Here is a 15368-nt window from a genome sequence, read left to right as displayed (position 1 = left end):
TTCATAGTGTCCCACCAGTAGGATCTTCGTAGAAATTCCCACATCTTTTGAACTCCAGGATGGCCAGAAAACTTGGAAATGTGAGCCCACTGCAACAATCTTGGTCGAAATTTAGCTGGCACAGACATTCTTCCAGGAGGAGGACCCAACGCGGTGGGAGCCGCTGAAATAGAAACTGGACTGAGAATCAAAGCCTTTTCAACGGAATTCTCCTCATCCGAAGCCATTAAGGAACGGGATAGAGCATCCGCCTTAGTGTTAAGAGTTCCAGCCCGGTACTTAATGACAAACGAAAATCGGGCAAAGAAGAGCGCCCATCTTGCTTGACGGGGATTCAAGCACTGGGCCGTCTTGAGATACAGCAAATTCTTGTGATCCGTGAAAATCGTAATTAGGTGTTTAGCACCTTCCAAAAGATATCTCCATTCTTCCAAGGCAGATTTTATTGCCAACAGCTCTTTGTCTCCAATGGTGTAATTTAGTTCAGCAGGAGAGAACTTGCGAGAATGGAAACCACATGGATGTAACTTCCCATCTGGAGTGTACTGCGAAAGTACGGCACCAATGCCTACCGTAGAAGCATCAACCTCCAGAAAGAATGGTTTTAAAAAGTCTGGTTGCTGAAGTACCGGAGCGGTCATAAAGGCTGCCTTCAACTGAGCGAATGCTGCTACCGCTTCAGAGGACCAATGGCTTGGGTCAGCCCCCTTCTTGGTTAGGGCAGTAATAGGCGCCACAATAGTAGAGAAACCCCTTATGAATTTCCGGTAGTAATTTGCAAACCCTAGAAATCGTTGCACCGCCTTCAAGGAAAGAGGCTGAGTCCAGTCCCGAATAGCAGAAAGTTTCTCCGGATCCATACGCAACTCCGTGCCTGAAATAATGTAACCCAGAAATGGAATAGAGGGGACCTTAAAGGTGCACTTGGAAATCTTGCTGTATAGATGGTTCTCTCGCAACCGAAGAAGTACCACCTTAACTTGTACTCTGTGCTCAGTGAGATTCTTCGAGAATATCAGGATGTCATCCAAATAAACCACTACATTCATGTATAACATGTCCCGAAAGATTTCATTAATGAATCCCTGGAAGACGGCGGGGGCGTTGCTGAGGCCGAACGGCATTACCAAGTACTCATAATGCCCGTCCCTAGTATTGAAGGCCGTCTTCCATTCGTCCCCTTGTCGGATGCATATCAAGTTATAAGCTCCTCTTAAATCGAGCTTGGTGAAGACTCGAGCTCCGCGAACTCTATCAAAAAGCTCTGTGATGAGCGGCAAAGGATACTTATTCTTAATGGTGACTTCATTTAGACCACGATAGTCGATACATGGCCTCAGGCCTCCGTCCTTTTTCTTCACAAAAAAGAAGCCTGCTCCCGCCGGGGAAGTAGAGGGGCGGATGAATTCCTTCTGCAAATTAGACTTGATATATTCTGACATAGCTTGAGTCTCGGGTACTGATAAAGGATAAGTGCGACCCCGAGGTGGCATTTTCCCCGGAATGAGCTCAATAGGACAGTCCCAGGGTCTATGTGGTGGTAACTGATCGGCTGCCTGTTCCGAGAACACATTTGTAAACTCCCAATAAGCCTCTGGAATAAGCTCTTCGTCCGACTTGGAAGATACACGAAGCGGGTAGACAGGAGTAAGACAATTCGAATGACAAAATGGACTCCAAGAAATTATCTGTGTCGACCTCCAGTCGACGTGAGGGTTGTGAAGCTTGAGCCAGGGAAGACCAAGCACGAGATCGTGAGGCATCTCCTGAATCACAAGGAACTCCAGATGTTCTTGATGCAAAGCTCCCACTTGCAGCTTGATTGGCAAGGTACGACTTGAAATCAGACCATTTGGAATTTGGGTACCATTAATAGCAGTTATCGTAATAGGTCGTTCGACCGACCGTAACTTCAAACCCAGATTCTGGGCACAAGAAAGGGAAATAAAATTCCCCGCAGCCCCTGAGTCCAAGAGTGCCTTAACGGTTTTGACTTCAGACTCAGAAAACAGAGACACGGAGAGCAAACAGTCCACTGCCGGAGAAGATTGAGAAAAAAACCCTAGCTCGACTTCTCCAGAACAAGCTAGGACTGCCCGTTTCCCGGGCGGGACTTGCAAAACTTGAGGAAATGATCCGCCGCTCCACAGTAGAGCCAGAGTCTACCCTCACGACGACGCTGACGTTCTTCTGGGGACAGCCGAGACCGATTAATCTGCATGGGTTCGTCTGGACTTGAAATAACTGTTTGCTTAGATGGAAGAGATTGGAATCTCGACCGGTCTGACCGACTACGTTCACCTCCTCGTTCCTGCATACGAAGATCCACCTTTACACAGAGTGAGATCAACTGTTCCAAGGAATCTGGCAGATCTCTAGTGATCAACTCATCTTTAAACGATCCGAGAGCCCGTTCCAAAAAGCAGCCCGAAGGGCATCGTTATTCCAGCACAGTTCTGAAGCTATAGTTTGAAAGTGAATCACATACTATTCCACTGTACGAGAGCCTTGTCGAACTCGGAGCAAGTCAGCAGAGGCAGCGGTCGTCCTACCGGCTCATCAAAGATCCTTCGGAATGACGAGATAAAGTTGGTATAACTAGAAACTAACGGATCTGATCGCTCCCACAACGGTGACACCCACTCCAACGCTGAACCCTCAAGCAAAGAGATAATGTATGCCACTTTAGACCGATCAGTAGGGAAGTTATGTGAGAGGAGTTCGAAATGTACTTCACACTGATTGAGGAAACCACGGCAATTCTTTGGATTCCCGTTATAACGAGGAGGAGTGGGAAGCTGAAGGCGTGACCTGGTTCCAGACAAGGACGGAACATTGCTAGAGACAACCACTGGAGCAGATACTGGAACTGGAGCCGGAACCACTGAAGCCAGAGAGGTTTGGATTTGATCCAGCCGGCCAGATAATTCCTGGAGATAATGCATCACCTGATTCTGTGCTGCTTCCTGACTCTGTAATCGGGAAACCAGGTCCTGCATGGTACTTGCCTCTGGGTTCCGATTCCCCGGGTCCATGTGGCCTGAGTATACTGTCACTGGCCTAGACTGAGGGTGTTGTGGACTCGGGGATTCTTCCGATGGTTGGGAAGAGGAACCACTACTGAGCCGGAACAGGGGTGGCCTAATAAAGGATTTCCTCATACAGGATGCTGACAGTAAGGTTTGGTGAGATATTGAAGAGCTTTATTGTAGGAAAAGAACAACTTAAAGTCATATATCATAAAGGAACTTATGAGGGAATGTCCAGACCCATTGAAGGGTTTCGTGAGTAATATTAGAGATGCTGGTGACTGAAGGAACTGTGGGTGATGTTTAAAAGTCACTGATAACTTAAAGAACTTGTAAATGGTGGTTAAAGACACAGATGGTTAAAGAACTTGTGAGCGGAGGTTAAGACACTGGTGATTTGAAGAACTTAAGTGCAGAGGTTTAGGACGCTGATGATTTGTAGAAGTTAAGTGCAGTGGTTTAAGACGCTGTTGATTTGTAGAACTTGAGAGCGGTGACTGAGACGCTGATGATGTGAAGAACTGAAGTGCATTGGTTTAAGACGCTGTTGATTTATAGAACTTGAGAACGGTGACTGAGACGCTGATGATGTAAAGAACTGAAGTGCAGGGGTTTAAGACGCTGTTGATTTGTAGAACTTGTGAGCGGTGACTGAGACGCTGATGATGTGAAGAACTGAAGTGCAGGGGTTTAAGACGCTGTTGATTTGTAGAACTTGTGAGCGGTGACTGAGACGCTGATGATGTGAAGAACTGAAGTGCAGTGGTTTAAGACGCTGTTGATTTGTAGAACTTGTGAGCGGTGACTGAGACGCTGATGATGTGAAGAACTGAAGTGCAGTGGTTTAAGACGCTGGTGATTCGTAGAACTTGAGAACAGTGATTTAGGGCCCGCAGCCCACGCTGATTCCTAGGAGCACTGGTGACTGGACCGCAGAGAGATACACCGGCCGCTGAATTCACTGGAACCGGTGCAGCGAACTGGCACCTGGAAATGCCGGAGACACTGGAGTACAACTTCAGAGAACCTTGCCGGGAACAAGAGCGCTGGCATCCACGTCAGGGAAAGACGATACTCAGGCCCTGAGGCTCTGTCCGGCGTCTGACTTTGAATCTCCCGCCACCGCTGGATTGGCGGAGCAGTCTGATGACGTCACCTGCCCCCCGTTCACGTGATGCCGGGTGTCATGGCGGCGCACATGCCCTGGAGAACCGCCAGGAGCCGCGCCAGCCAGACGCCGGAGCCCGTGGCCCACCGAAGGTGGAGGCCGCAACACAGACCAGCAGACACGCAGGGGTAAGCGCGGCGAACGCCGCCTCTGGCGTGTGACAACCTTATTAACACCTTATCTCCCTTTACACTCCCACTCGTCCTCTTCTCTCTACTAATGCACGCCGACTCTCCTGCTTTCTGATGACTTCCTCCCACTCCTACCTCCAAGATTTTTCACGTGCTGCTCTCTTTCTCTGGAATTCTCTACCTCTCCCCCTCAGACTCTCCACCTCTCTACAGAACTTCAAATGGGCTCTCAAGACCCACTTCTTCACCAAACCCAGCCATCTCTCATCCTAACCCTCTGTTCCATGCTCTCTGTGTACCCCGTCTGTGTCACCCATGTCTGTCTACCTCTCCCCTTTAGAATGTAAACTCTCACAAGTAGGACCCTCTTCTCTCATGTGCTTATCCTTTTCTTACTTTAATAATCTTCAACTGTACCATATCCCGTGGTTTTCTGCCACCCTAATACTTATGTCAGTGTCGTCTACTATGTTTATGTACCCTGTACTTGTCCTACAGTATATTGTTTTCAAATGTAAGTTATATGTATTCCATTTGGGTGTAATTACAGTGTTATGCTTGCCCCTAATGGACGTGGCATGGTATATTTTAGAGGTTGCAATCATGCATCCCATTGGCATAATCACATTCCTAATGCATTATGATGAAGCACTCTTTTTATATATGTGCCACCAGTTTCTTCAGCTTTCCAGGAGGCCAGTATTGTAGGATGAACCATTATTCAGCCTATGAAATTACTAGGAACCAGTTACATCCTTATTATTCATTAGGCCTGACTGATATTTATGAGGTACTGGTGAAATGATTGGAGTCTCACAAAGGCTACTATATTTAATATAACTGGATAAACGAGTTCAGTATGAAATACCGATGGTTGGGATGCCGGCGGTCACATGATCGATTCTGACAATGAGGATCCCGACACCAGACAGGAGTAAGTATTTTACCCCTCTCCTGTCCCCTACCTTAACCCTTGGGGGGTGTCGGCTAGGGCTAATCAGTGGGGGGGTTGCAGCTAGGACTAACCCTCGGAGGGTGGCGGCTATGGCTAACCACCCCCCTGAGTGCCTAACCCTAAACCTCCCTCCCTGGGCCCTAAACCTCCCACTTCCTGGTCCCTAACCCAAACCCAATACTTAACTTCGGCATTCCGACAGTTGGTGTTCTGGCACCAGTCTCCCGAGTAGTGTTGGGATTCCAGTGTCGGTCACATGACCACCGGCATGCTGAATGCATCCTGGAAGATCATATACTAAAATCAAGCTAGGTCAGGCTGCATGTGAAATTATTTTGTTGCCCTGCTCCAAAACTGGCCCTTGTGAAACCTCCAGATAAGCTGCAGAAGGGGTTAGTAGAAGAGATCAGTTCCCAGTGACATGACCCTATCCAAGTGTGAAGTGTTAAGGGTCGTATTCACGGCCCGATTTGGGGAGAGATGTGTGCTGAGCGAACTGCTCAGCACACATCTCTCCCCCCGCTCAGCACAGCGCGATGTGTGCTGAGCGTGCGGGGGGAGACGAGGGCGGGTGAAATGAGCGACCTGCTAGATTGAGCCTGCATGCAGGCCAATTTAGCACCAGCAATAGCGAAGCGCAGGGTTGCGCATCGCTATCGCTGTGGGGGTACACACGGAGAGATCACTGCTTAAAATCTAAGCAATCTAGTTAGATTTTAAGCAGCGATCGCTCCGTGAGTACCCCCCTTTAGTGTTAAAAAAAGAGATAAAACAAACACGTAAGAATGGAAAAATACTTGGGTGGGGAGTTTTTGATCAAAGTTCGAAGAGAGATAAAGTTGTCAGAGATAAAGTACCAGCCAACCGGCTTCTGTCCTACATTTAACAAACAGTTTGAAAAATGACAGAAGCTGGTTGGTTGGTACTTTTTCTCTCGCCAAGCTTTGATAAATACCACCCTTGATATCAAATGTTTGTTAAATTATTTTTTATGGTGCCATAAAAAACACTTCACATACGCCTTTAAATAATAGAAGAGACAAAGTCTACACTTTGCACCTTGTTACTTTGATACGTGTAAATTCAGTGAAGACACGTGGGTGCTTAGTGCTACTATGACAGCTGCAAGCAATAAAATCCTTTCAAATACTTCCTTATTGCCCTGGATACAAATGTGTTAACTACGTTGTCATGTCGCAGACTTCTTATCGGCTGTATTTTTTTTTTAATGAACAATCTTATGTCAAATATCCCACAGATGAACCAGAGATAAGTGCCTGGGATGATCTCATCTTCAGACTTACTGCTGTGAATATTTAGCCAGGTGAGGCTGTACTAGATTGTTAAATTGACTTTGACAATAGTTCAAGTAAACACTACGGTACATTCAGAGTTCACTGATATAGTGTTCAGTAACTTCCACCATGACATGCGTGCTGCACAGAGCGACTGGCTAGTATATTGTCCTGTTCCAGTACTTCTAGGGAAAACTCTGGCCTATATACACAGAAGGTTCAGAAAAGGTTGTAACCTAATCACTTTTACAATGCAAAGATAATAAGACTGGTCAATATTTTTACTTTCATTAACTGCTTAAAAAGACATCCCCACTCATAATCATTTATTATAGAAATTATATAAGTTATGGCTTTGGAAGAAAAGGCCAGAACTTTTATAATAATATAAATTATAGTGGTCAACTGTTCAGGACCACCTTCCCCACTCCATGGGAAATGCAGAAGGTAGTTAGGGGTGGGAGAGGGTTAATTATGCAGGATAACGGCCCATCAATAGTTGCAAATTGCTTCATCATGCTGAAGGGTCTAATGATTAAAGTTGCGTCATCGTACTGGGTTTTTCACAACTGCTTCTTTGTCTGGCCTGGCTTCAGGAGATTCCCTACTCCTCTTGGAAGATGGGAGCTCACCTTTTATTATGGCAATCTCCCAAATGTTCTTTCTGAGGGGAGTATCTCTCCAAGGACTCTTCTTGTCAAGACTCAATCTACCAGCTTCAACAGAGCTGAACGAGAGCACTATTTACTGCTACTGAAGAGGACTGGGCAGGATTAGGAGTATATTAACTTGCTAACATCCAAAACCCAGAGGAAAGTCTCCAATTTTTTAAATGGTTAACGATTGCCTTAACTTATTTAGCAACACTATCTCTGTGGGGACGACCACTTCAGTCAGGGCATCAAGCAAAGCTTTTGTGTGAGTAGGACACATTACCTAGCAGATTGTGCGAATGCTTTGCATGCATCTTGCAGTGGAGAAGAGGGAAGCAACAAAGGGAATCCAAAGAGTTTTATAGTGCATCATCTCCACTCAGTTGAGTTCACTCCTCTCCTGGCACTCACACTTGTGCGAGTAAGGTGTCCTTATGTAAATTCTTCCATGCTACAGTCACCTGTTGTCCCCATCATTGACCAGAACAATCAAGGGCAACAGCACCACGGAAAGGCTGAGCTGCCTTATTCCAGGTCCTTGCCATTTCCCAGATTTTTTGCAGGTGCAGAGTCCTGGTCACCATGGAGAGTGCTGCTGCTAGGATGCTGTTTACTCCACAGAATCACCGTGCTGAATCTGGTAGACCACTAATGATATTGCCTACAGCAACCAATCAAATTCTGTCTATCATTTCTCTATTGCATCTTAGAAAGTGATCAACAGAATCTCATTGGTTGCTATGGGCAACATCACCACTTTTAATTTTTAAAACCTTTAGTAAATTTACCCCTAAGAGTAACTGGCAATCTCTATATTGTTCTGGTGGATAAAGCTCATTAACGTCTAAGACAATTCTGAGTTGCCCGTAATTCCGAACATGGACACATCAAGTGATATTTATCAAACTGAGCATGCATTGCGGGCTGCATATGCACCTTACAATAATAATGAGCAATTCTGAGTTTTACACATTTTGGTTGCTTCTCACTTGTGGCTGGATGGCAGTTATTGGCTGGCAGCAGGGCACTAATGGGGCATTTGCATGTAGAATAAATTTGTACGTGGGCATGTTGTGGATGTGTATACAGACTTCCATTGACTTCTGGGGTGAGCGTATGCAGAGATGAGCCCGATTTCAGTCAGTTCTCCTGCTCCATGGATGGTGCGGATGATAGTGATGACAATTGCTCCTGGAAGTGGAGAGCTGGGGGCAGGGAGGTCATATAGCTGTATCCGACTCAGAATACCAGAGGATATCAGCATGGAACATCCCACAGTTAGTGGCCAGAATTGCCATGGCATTACGTGTGATTTATAATCAGGCCCAGTACCTGCATTCTATTAATAATATACTATTATCAATATCATATATAAAACATATATGTAACAGTGTGATACTCTGAAATCTGAGGAGTTAATGTGTGGTGGTCTTTAGGACCCTGCAGATCCCTTGGCAATGGTCCCGCCAGCCTGAGAAGGGAAACTAGAGAGAAGCTTTTGGGGGTGGAGCTGGAGAAGCCTGAAGAGTTCTGCAAGAGACTGGGTCTATGCATGAAGCAGTGAAAAGTGTGGAGAAGTGAGCCCATGGCGACCAATCAGCATTGAAGTAACATTTATAATTTGCATACTATACAATTGTATAGAGCAGCTGATTGGGTGCCATGGGCAACTTCTCCATAGGCTCACTTCTCTTTTCACTATTTCATGAATAGACCGCACAGAGGTGGTCATTCCGAGTTGTTCGCTCGCTAGCTGCTTTTAGCAGCCGTGCAAACGCTAAGCCGCCGCCCTCTGGGAGTGTATTTTAGCTTAGCAGAAGTGCGAACGAAAGGCTCGCAGCGCTGCTACAAAAAAAGATTGTGCAGTTTCTGAGCAGCTCCAGACCTACTCAGCGCTTGTGATCACTTCAGACTATTTAGTTCCTGTTTTGATGTCACGAACACGCCCTGCGTTCGGCCAGCCACGCCTGCAGTTCCCCAGGCACGCCGGCGTTTGTATCTGACACCCCTGCATTTTTCCACACACTCCCAGAAAACAGTCAGTTACCTCCCACAAACGCCCACTTCATGTCAATCACTCTGCGGCCAGCAGTGCGACTGAAAAGCTTCGCTAGACCTTGTGTGAAACTACTTCGGCTGATGTGAAAGTACGTCGCGCATGCGCATTGCACCGCATACACATGCGCAGAAGTGCCGCTTTTTTGCCTAAACGCTGCGAACGAAAACAGCTAGCGAACAACTCGGAATGACCACCAGAGAAAAGCAGGCATGCTGTGAGTTGAGGCTGTATTTGCAGGCACATGTGGTGCCAAGAAGCCAGGGAGTGCAAACCTCACTCTCCTCTAGGGATGTCACAACAGTATCCTCAGACATGCCTATCAGCAGATTCAAAAGCCTTTTTATTTAATTTTGTTTGGGGTCGTAAGACACATGCTAAACTACCTCTTATCACACTAACATTCTACATAACTGGAGATTACTAGTTTTCCATATATAACATATATTGTAGCCTTTCTACAATCTGTTGACATTCAAGTGTTTTATGCAAAAGTATTATAAAATATATTTATCTCTCCAACCATGATATTGGTAACACTTAATACAGTTCAGACAATATGCCACATTCAGAGATTCGTACTCCTTTGTTGTTGTCGACAGTGGGTCGGTGATGTAACCGCACTCTTTTACAATGGGAATGCAAATTCAAATTCTGCATAATACTCTTACTCACTATAGGTCAGCCATCAGAAATTGTACAATCGTCTCAGACATACATTATGCCATATATTTCTGCATACAATGTGCTATCATTAGAGATGAGTGAATCTCCTACATCTATTATTGTCGAACAATTTGCAATATTGGACAATTTCTACACAAATTTATTTTTCTGCTTCAAACAAATAGACAAATGGATTTTGTTCAAAGTTCTAAACAGTAATTTTTAATTTCTAATAGTTCAATTTGTTTTTATTGATACTTTTACTGATTTGCATTTGTTTATTATACAAATTTTGTTGTATTTTTTTCCTGTCGCAACACTACCTTACAGTAATTGAAGCTTTTCAATCACCCCTACCTTGCACATTTAGTACATTTAGTGCCACAAAAAAAATCAGCACCTCAAATTTTTTTCACCCCTCTGGGATTTTCAAGCAAAGAATGTAAAAAAAATTAAACAAAATTTTATTTAAAATAATAATAAAATAGACAAAGTTATTACAAACATTATCAGTGATCCACTTCTAAAATAATTATACAAGGCATCAAAAAATAAAGTGTTTAAAAAAAACCCAGCATTATCAGTGACCCATTCACATATGAGAAATCTAAATCAGACATACCTGATATTTGTTCTGTTATGAGAAGGTGTGAGTCTCACACCAATAAAAAAGATTCTGAGATGTCCTTTCTCAGCCCTGATTTAGCAGGTTCATTTATCAAAGGTATAAAGACCTACATTTTCCAAAAATTTGATTTTTTTTTTACATCCGTCAGGGATTTGAAAGTCCATCTTGGTGAAGGCTATATGTGGATTCACTCTGTTTATTTATCAGATAGCTGTCTTCTAATTGCTACTGCCATTTCAGGATATCCTCATTCAGGGGAAGCACATAGATGCTAATGCATCTATACTTAAAGTTGTAATGGTTGTGTATGTACATAAAAATGTTTTTGGAGAGATATACTTCTTGGGACTGTGTATGAACTACAGTATGTAGAGTTCATACACAGTCAGAGGTTTTGTCTGTCTGTTCGTTCCGCCATCACACAAAAACTACTTACTACTTGATGAATTTGGATGGCATTTTCATTATTAGATAGCTTAGTGACTTAGAAAGAAATTGAGGTATGGATGATCTTGATGTGACATCAGGGAGAAGAGCAATAAAGAAAAAAACAGCCGCTTGGCACTATTTCACAGGAAAATCTGACTATATATTAATCACTAATCAGGCAGCTTATCTTGACTCATGAAGTTGCAGTATACATGTCAATCCAGTAGATGGCGCACCAAGCATCATTTTGTGTTAATCTCTGAAGGAAAAACTGCAAATATTGTAAACATATTGCATTTTGTGATAAATGTCTACAATATAAAAAATATAGACTTACAATGGGAGGAAAAAGAAGGCTCTTGTGTGGGCGCACTCTTACAAAGAAGTTGATACAATGTGTAAATTTAAAAATGCTTAAAACATAACTTTTATTGATAATATTAAACCAAAATTACCCATCCCCGAGAACCGTGAAAAAATAATAAAGATTAGTGGGAAATGTTAAAATGCTCTGGTCTCTTTATTACAAAGAGTGTTCGGAAAGGTTGTAGACACTGGATTGTCATACCCCCATTTCCCCTGACCAGTACAGGGTTTCTGTATTGATGGGAACGGGGGTTGGTCAAAAACAGAATTTTATGGGTAAGTCAAATAACTTAACTTAAATTAGGTAGAATGGTAATCATTGGTCACCACACTATGGATTGAATACTTGAATTAAGTACAAATACCATTTTTATAGACAGAATTAGAGGTATCAAACTGCAATCAAGGATATAGACACAGTAATAGAGAAATACCAGATAGAATTAGTGGTGATACTGCTGTTGGTGTCTCATATCACATGAAAAGGAAATTAATTCCTGCTCTACAACACCAGGTATTCGCAGGCAGTCTCCTCTCCTGATACTGACCCAGCCCAATGCTCTTTAGCTTTCAAGATCGGACGAGATCGGGCGCTGGCAGCGTGGTATGGTAGTAGAGATTTATGTGTACACCAATGAGAGTGCACCTGTATAAGAAATTGAGGAGTATGAGTTTAGGAAAAGATACAGGAGAGAAAAATGACTGAATAAAAAGGGGTGAAAATATGTGGATCTGCTTTCCACGTTAGACACGGTTCAGAGATTCCCACAAATGTGGTACAATGCTCCAAGAATCGTAGATGAGAGTCCACGAAAATGAGTGAATAGAGAAATATAGGATAGGAAGTTTCCTCAAAGAAGGGACTGATGTGACGAGCTGATTGCTTCAACAAGGTAATAGGGCGGCTCGACGGCCAGAAAAAATTATTATCACAAGGGACTGAAAGTCCTATTGGTATAGGGAAGGACTCCCTGGCGTCTCACCCTTTATTCTAGTGTAACTGAAAAATATGTTATATCTCACCGAGGAGAATATTATTCAGAAGGAGGCATATCACCATGTATGATAACAAAATATAGTTATAAATAACAGAATTCAAACTGTGAACAGGTTCTCACAGCATCAGGGAGAGCATGCCTTAAACGCCATGAGTAGATATAGAATATTTGAGATACGCAACAGTATAGTGCCTATAAATTGATTGCATGGTTGAAGGGTGTACAACAATCAGACAATGAGTATAAACAAAAAATGTTTGTCCCAATATTAATGTGGGGAAGATGCAGAAAGGATTGCCTGTGTTAGGAATAGAATCATCTATCTATAATGATTTTGATGCCATGTTATCTACCGATAATTATGAGAAATATATATGGTATAGGGAATAATGCTCTGTTTAAAAACTGAGATTTTGGCCCATATTACTGAGAAGCCCCTATACACACAAATCACAATGATATATGATGGATACAAATAGGGTTAAACAATTTCCTTAATTAAAGTGTTGCTATTTGTGGAACATGACCACAAGATAGAGGGTGCTTACGAATCTCCAATCTCTCCAGAGAGCCAGGTGAGCAGGTCAAATTTTCCTCAGGTACAGAGATGGTGCCATTAGAGGACTGTGTGAGCGGACCACCCCCCGCAGAAAACGCGTTTCGCCCATAGGGCTTGTTCACTTCCGGGTTCCGTATGGTCAGGTGGGGGGAAGGGTTTTTAAAGCAGCTGAGAAATGGAATTAACCAGTAACATAGACGTGAGGGAGGGCGCTAGATCGTCCTTGCGTCCGCGGTTGCTAGGAGCTATGTTTGCGGAGGCGAGATAGGAGAGCAAAATCTCGCGAGATTGTGGCCGCCATATTGGTAATGGGAAAATAATTTGCTGATAAGGGCGAGTTCCAGACAACAATCACGGACCTATAGGCCTGGATAGTGGGGGGATGGGACGGCGTTAGATTAAGTACTGGGGGTGTGGGTGCAACAAATAAGCACTGCATTGAGACTATAAGAGAAACCGCTGGAGGCAAGATAAACCTATTAGCATAGTATATGGGCGGAATGAATAAATAGGTATCATAAGAGGCTAATGGCGTCATCTTGGTTGAGGGATGGCTACATATGAGTATGGGCAAAAAAAGGTGGAACCAATTAGGGAAGGAGGAAGAAAATTATTAAATAATAAACTCATACTCCTCAATTTCTTATATAGGTGCACTCTCATTGGTGTACACATAAATCTCTACTACCATACCATGCTGCCAGCGCCCGATCTCGTCCGATCTTGGAAGCATTACAGCGTTGGGCCGGGTCAGTATCAGGAGAGGAGACTGCCTGCGAATACCTGGTGTTGTAGAGCAGGAATTAATTTCCTTTTCATGTGATATGAGACACCAACAGCAGTATCACCACTAATTCTATCTGGTATTTCTCTATTACTGTGTCCATATCCTTGATTGCAGTTTGATGCCTCTAATTCTGTCTATAAAAATGGTATTTGTACTTAATTCAAGTATTCAATCCATAGTGTGGTGACCAATGATTACCATTCTACCTAATTTAAGTTGTTATTTGACTTTCCCATAAAATTCTGTATTTGACCACCCCCCGGTCCCATCAATACAGAAACCCTGTACTGGTCAGGGGAAATGGGGGTATGACAATCCAGTGTCTACAACCTTTCCGAACACTCTTTGTAATAAAGAGACCAGAACATTTTAACATTTCCCACTAATTTTTATTATGTTTTCACGGTTTCAAGGGATGGATAATTTTGTTTTAATATTATCAATAAAAGTTATGTTTTAAGCATTTTCTAATTTACACATTGTATCAACTTCTTTGTAAGAGTGCGCCCACGCAAGAGCCTTCTTTTTCCTCCCATTGTAAGTCTGTACTTCCTGGCTCTGGGCGCACCACCAACTAGGACAGCATACTATAGCAAAAATTGGAATATATGTTTTTTCCTTCCCACTAACAAGGGTTACTCACTGTCCAATTTTGTTTTTTTCTATATATATAAGTTATCATATCCTACACCACCTGTGCCCGATCGCCCTGTGTTTTGTTACAAATATAAAAAATACATCAGAATACTAGATGCCACTACTGTCTTTGTAAAATTGGTTCTGCTGAGCAATAACAAACATCCACATGAGCGAAGCAGTGGGCAAATGCTAGTTATTATATAAAATAAAGCATATTTTCTGTTTGTTTTTATTTAAAAAATAGTTTTTAATCTTTTTAACAAAGCTATTTTTTTAAATGGCATCAGGAACTGGGAGTCAAGGACTTTCATAGTCTCAGTACACTTACCTGCTCTCCTTGGCAACTACAGTATCTTGCTTGGTAAGCATTAAGATTACTCTTGCAGCTGCCAGCCAGTGCCACCAATGAGATGAGGATTCAACTGTCCCAGTGACTTTTTTATACTATATAAATTGAGGTAAAGAAGATTTTCTATTGCTGCGAAGCAGTAATAGAAAAAAAAGTATATATATATATTTTTTTTTTTCTTTTTTACCAAGGATCTTAATAGATATCCCTTTTACAGTGAAGGGTCTGTTTCAGTCTGGCCACACTGTTAAACACTGCATACATATATGCATAAATGAAAGGAAATAAACCGAAAGTACAATGAAAATATGAATATAAAAATAAACAATGGAGGAGGGAAAGCTGAGCATACAATCTAATTCTCTGAATTACCTCTGAAGAAATATACTATCCAGTAAAAGTCCTATTGATGTATTGCTTGTACAGTTTGCTTCTTAAGCTAATTGCATATAATAGTTTTTAAAAAAGATAGCCCGTTTAGCAAAAGATTAGTGCATTAAAGCAGCATATTTTTTTACGTTAATGAAGTGTTATGAATTTTGCATGAGGCTTAGCACATAGTGTCAAGAATTATATCGGCTCCAGCCACAGGAATAATAATACGTATGTTAATACAAAACACATAGTATGTTTTATTTAAACCATGCCATAAACATTTTT

At 42.7% G+C, this 15368-nt stretch overlaps 2 pseudogenes; one reads left to right on the top strand and one right to left on the bottom strand.

Annotated features, from left to right (window-relative positions):
* Nucleotides 1-11875: 11875 nt before the first annotated feature.
* On the bottom strand, nt 11876-11994 carry LOC134971446 (5S ribosomal RNA; annotated as a pseudogene).
* Nucleotides 11995-13612: 1618 nt separating this feature from the next.
* On the top strand, nt 13613-13731 carry LOC134971453 (5S ribosomal RNA; annotated as a pseudogene).
* Nucleotides 13732-15368: the final 1637 nt, after the last annotated feature.

This window comes from Pseudophryne corroboree, chromosome 11 (assembly GCF_028390025.1).
Source record: "Pseudophryne corroboree isolate aPseCor3 chromosome 11, aPseCor3.hap2, whole genome shotgun sequence".
NCBI lineage: Eukaryota > Metazoa > Chordata > Amphibia > Anura > Myobatrachidae > Pseudophryne > Pseudophryne corroboree.
Note: the sequence above shows the minus strand (reverse complement) of the source record. Positions and strands in the feature narration are given on the sequence as shown.